The sequence below is a fragment of the Triticum aestivum genome, chromosome 5B, assembly GCF_018294505.1.
Source record: "Triticum aestivum cultivar Chinese Spring chromosome 5B, IWGSC CS RefSeq v2.1, whole genome shotgun sequence".
In the NCBI taxonomy this organism is placed as follows: Eukaryota; Viridiplantae; Streptophyta; class Magnoliopsida; order Poales; family Poaceae; genus Triticum; species Triticum aestivum.
This window is the reverse complement of record NC_057807.1, coordinates 641,562,433-641,567,880: the sequence shown is the minus strand read 5'-3', so window position 1 is coordinate 641,567,880 and position 5,448 is coordinate 641,562,433.

Sequence of the window (5,448 nt, the reverse complement as noted above, 5' to 3'; positions counted from 1 at the left end):
GCCACCGAGCCACCTCCATTCACTCCTTCCCTCACGCATGCTCCTGTTGCACCACATGCACGTACTACTGATCCACGTACTACTGCATGTCCTAGCTCAGGTGCTAGTTCCTGTCCTAGCTCGCCCATGCATCAGCCACACTCACCAGCACCTGATTCTCCTCCTATGCATGCCTCGCCTACCTCGGCCAACTCTCCCGCACCTGTCGCTTCGCCGGCGCAAGCTGCTGCACCAGAAACCCAGCCAAAAACCCAACGTGGACGTACTGTCTCTCGCACCGAACCAGCCACCAACACACACCATATGCTGACACGCCTCAAGCACGGCATTGTCCAACCGGTTGATCGTCTTAATCTTTCGGCTGTTCACACCTCCATTTCTCCTATTCCTAAAACATACCGGGGTGCCCTCCATGATCCTAACTGGCGTAGTGCAATGGCTGATGAATATAATGCACTAATTCATAATCGCACATGGACCCTGGTTCCTTGTCCGGTTGGTGCTAATGTTGTTTCAGGTAAATGGATCTTCAAGCATAAGTTCGCATCTGATGGTGGCCTTGCTCGCTACAAGGCTCGATGGGTGGTTCGTGGCTTTTCTCAGCAGCCGGGCGTCGACTTCGACGAGACATTTAGCCCCGTCGTCAAGCCTGCCACCATCCACGTCGTCCTCACCATCGCGGCTTCTCGTGGCTGGCCGGTTCACCAACTCGATGTCAAAAATGCCTTTCTCCATGGCACAATTGACGAGGTGGTGTACTGTGAGCAGCCCCCTGGCTTCATCGACTCGGCTCGTCCTCATCACGTGTGTCGCCTTCACAAGTCGCTCTACGGTCTCAAGTAGGCTCCGAGGGCATGGTACCAACGCTTTGCCCACTATGCTCATCGCCTCGGCTTCGTCGCATCTCTTTGTGATGCTTCTCTCTTCATACTTCGACAAGGCGATGAGCTTGCGTACCTACTGTTGTACGTTGATGACATCATCCTCACAGCTTCGAGTTCGGATCTACTACAGCACATCACCGACCTGCTTCACCGCGAGTTCTCTATGACGGATCTCGGGGATCTATCCTATTTCCTCGGGATTTCGGTCTCTCGCTCGTCATCGGGGATGTTTTTATCCCAACGCCAGTACGCCATCGACCTTCTTCACCGTGCCGGCATGCTTGATTGCAACCCGTGTGCCACCCCCATCGACACTCGTTGCAAGCTCTCCGTCGATGAGGGTCCTCTCGTTGACGATCCCACGGAGTACCGCAGTTTTGCCGGTGCACTTCAGTACTTGACACTGACACGTCCTGACATAGCTCACGCTGTGCAACAGGCATGTTTGTACATGCATGCACCACTGGAGCCGCATCTAAACCTTGTAAAGAGGATTCTTCGCTATGTCAAGGGCACATTGGATCTTGGTCTTCGCCTCCACTCGACACCGGCTACGTCTCTCACGGCCTACTCCGACGCTGACTGGGCAGGTTGTCCCGACACTCGTCGCTCCACTTCTGGCTACTGTGTTTACCTTGGGGACAACCTTGTGTCATGGTCTTCCAAGCGCCAGGCTACAGTCTCCCGCTCCAGTGCCGAGGCGGAGTATCGCGCAGTGGCCCATGCTGTAGCTGAGTGTTGTTGGCTCCGTCAGCTTCTTCATGAGCTTCATCGACCCCTCCACTCCGCGACCATCGTCTTTTGCGACAATGTCAGTGCTGTCTACATGGCCCCCAACCCTGTGCAACATCGCCGCACGAAGCATATTGAGATTGACATCCATTTTGTTCGTGAAAAGGTGTCTCTCGGGCAGATTCGGGTTCTTCATGTGCCATCGTCTCAACAGTTCGCTGACATCATGACGAAGGGTCTACCGTCTCAGCTCTTTTTGGACTTTCGGTACAGCCTGTGCGTTCGTCCTCCCGACGCACTGCCTGAGGGGGGATGTTAAAGTAAATATCCTGTATATTTGGCATGTAATCAGCCCTTGCCGTATTATCGGATTGTATTCTGTCTATGATTGATACGGCTGGGTCAAGTCCTTGTTTCCCAAGGCATCTGTACATGATGGATATATATACTAATATGAGCTGATCGCCCAAGCGTGGCGTTTCCCTCAATTCTCCCTGTCTCTCGTTTACAAGCGCTATAAAAAAACATGACAAAATAACATGTTCGGATAAAGAGAGAGTTGCCATCAGCTTACAAGCACACTAGGGAAGTTGCCGTATACCCTGCAAAACACATGGCAACTGACATGTTAGGGTAAAAAAAAAGAGTTGCCATCTACTTACAAGCACACTAGAGGCAGCTGCCATGTACACTGCAAAACACATGGCAACTGGCAGCTTGGGTGTGGGAGAGGAGACGGGCGTGTGGGCGAGATGGCAAATACGCACACATCAGCCCTTGTGCGTGAGTGAAAACTGGCGTGTCGGCGAACTGCTAAACACCCACACACCGGCCCCTCCGTGTGGTGAAACGAACGTGTGGGCGATCGGGTAAATGCCCACACACCAGCCCAGTCCTACTGACACCATAAACATGCCAAAATTCATGCACCCACAAACAGACGCGGATCCATGCGTGTGGGCGAGATGCAAACGCCCACACGTGTGGGCGTTAGTGTTTTCAAAAAAAAATATATTTCTAGGGATAATTCAAACCTCACTGATATCCCTAAAATATCTCATGATTAAAGGAAAACATCCTCCTTAAACGGAAAATGCGAACGGAGGCCGTCCTGCAAGCAGGCCGGAATCCCGGCCATTGGACAGCCATGGGGATCCGTGCTGGCAGAGTATAAGTCACGTATTTGGTTTATTTTTGGCCCGTATTGAACTAGAAGGACCCCACACACATGCAAAAGCATCTAGGCCTACGATCTCCACCTGACATGTGCACTGGCGCTGGAGACCTGTACACCCATGTGCATGCATGCCGTGGAGCAATGTTGGCCGCGGAGACCACCAGCTGGTCAAAGTGCAGACGTGGAGCATTGACGGCCAGCGAACACGCAAGTTCGTTCACAGTTAGCTATCATTTCACTAAGCAAGTTTAATTAGTTTAATGTTAATGCTTCTGTCTGTTTTCACCAGCAAATGCATCACGGTTACATTGTCTTTGTGTTTTAAAACCATTACCAGTTTACCACTAACCTGGGACTTGAGTTTTATCTGCTCTACACGCAAGAAAAACGGAACAGCTTAGCCACATTTGTGTGCTAATGGTTTATGTGATAGAGCAACCAGTTTAGTCTTCACTAATCACGCCACAGTGGCAGGTTCATGTCTAATGGTCAATTTGCATTAGCGAGTTCACTTTTACGCTCTGGTCCACTTTCCCCGTCTTGTCACGTTTACGAATTTACTACGCCGGGCATGTGCATTGCGATAATCCATCGGGCAATAGACCTTTGGTTTTCGATTCACTTTATGCAATCACCTCAGCACCGAATAGTTGGACCAGCACCAGACACGTGGCTCACTATACACCGTGTTAAGTCCATTAGGGCACCTCCAGCCGTTGGCCCCTCAGGAGGGGCAAAAAATCGCCCCCTGGTGGTGCACCAGCGCTAAACCGCGCACTGGGGGCGTGATGCCCCCCAGTCGCGGCGCCCACGGTTAGTCAAAAAAGTCAAACACGGCGCAAAAACGACTCAAATTTAACGCAAATATCGGCGAGTTCGTTCAAACTTAAACATATTTTACAAAAAAAGAGAAAAACTACCGCGGGCTACCCCCGCCGTCTCCCTCGCCGCCCGCTGTCTCCCTCGCCGCCCGCCCACGCGGTTCTACATGCCGAGAAGGAGGTAGAACCGCGTGTAGTCATCGCCGTCGTCGTCATCATCGTCGTCGTCGTCGCCGACTCCGCCGTCCCTGCTGCATCCCTCCCCCGGTTGGCGCGGCGGGTTGGACGGTCCGTGGGCGTCGTCGTCGTCGTCGTCGTCGCTGTCGAGGACCACGACGCCGTGCTCGTCCTCGCGCCCACGCTTGCGGGCGGCGATCTCCTCCAGGGCCCGGCGCTGCCGGACCATCTCGTCGCGGAGGTAGTCGTCCCGCGCCCACCGCATGGCATCCTCGTCGGAGAAGCCGCGCCGGGCTATCTCCTCGTACTCCGCGGGGAGGACGGGCTCCGGCTTGGGCTCGGCGAAGACGAAGCGGCCGGTGGGTGGAGAGGCGTTGGCGCCGCCGGAGCTGCGGGTGCGCACGCTGACCGGCGTGTCCTGGGGCTCCGGCTTGACGGGGCGGAGGCAGGGCGAGCCGCCGGACGAGGAGGAGGACCCCCCGGTCTCCATGCGCCTCGGGGTCCAGGAGCTTCCCCGGCGGCGTGAGAAGGAAGGGGGAGCGGGGTACTCGAGGCGCGGCGTGTTGCCGCCCTCGATGTACTCGAGGACGGCCTCCAACGTGCGCCCGGGCACGCCCCACCACAGACGCCGGCCGGCGGCGTCGAGCCTGCCGGAGGGCACGACGCTGTTGGTGGCCTCGAGCTGCTCGGCCTGACAGCGGTGGAAGTAAGGTTCCCAGAGCGGGCTGTCGGGGGCGTACCGTGGCCCCTCCCTCGCCGCACGCGGTAGGTTCGAGTGGATGCGTGCGATCTCCGCACGCCGCGCCGCGCCGATCGGTACCGGGGGCACCGGCACGCCGCCCGCGCTGATCCTCCACGTCCCGGGCACCCGCATGTCCGGCGGGACCGGGTACTCGGCCTCGTAAAGGAGGCGAGCCTCGTCTTCATGAAGATGGCGGCGGCCGAAGCCGTTCGCCGTCGCGCCGTCGCCTGGGAAGCGCTCGGGCATGGGTGTGAACTGGGGACGGCGAAATGGGGACGGCGAAAGAGAGGAGAGGAGAGGGAGGAACGACGGCGGCGGGAGAGTGTGAGTCGCCGAGTGCGCTGGGGCGCTTCATATATAGGCCAAGGCGCGCGTGTCACCGTGTGTACGCGTGGCGGGCGAGGGAGGGCGAGGGACGCGCGTCGTCCGGTCTTCATTGCGCCGCCCGAGAGGCATCAATGGTGCAGGCTAACCGGCGCGGCAGCGCGGCAGCTTTGGCATTGATTCGCCGCGGAAAACAAGGCGATGAGGACGACGAAGGGCCGAGAAGAGAGCCGTGCCGCTGACGCGGCGGCCCCGCGGCTTTTTCGCGCCAAAACAGTTCGCCCGGCGCCCCCGGGCGCCCCCCAGCGCGCCGTGTTCGGGCTGGGTCCGCCGGCGCTGTTTTCGGCCCAAGCCGGCGAAAATCGGGCTCCTGGGGGCGTGATTGGGCCATTTTTTCGGCGCATGCGCGAAAAAAACGCCTGGGGAGGCCTTCGTGGAGGCGCGGCTGGAGATGCCCTTAACCAATTAGTTGACTTGATTAATGATTAATCATTTTTTTTTGTCAAAAAAGCCCATTAATCAGTTACCAGCTCCCATCCCATCTACCAGTCCCAAGGTTGCTTGAAGGATTGAACGGTGAACTATGCACCG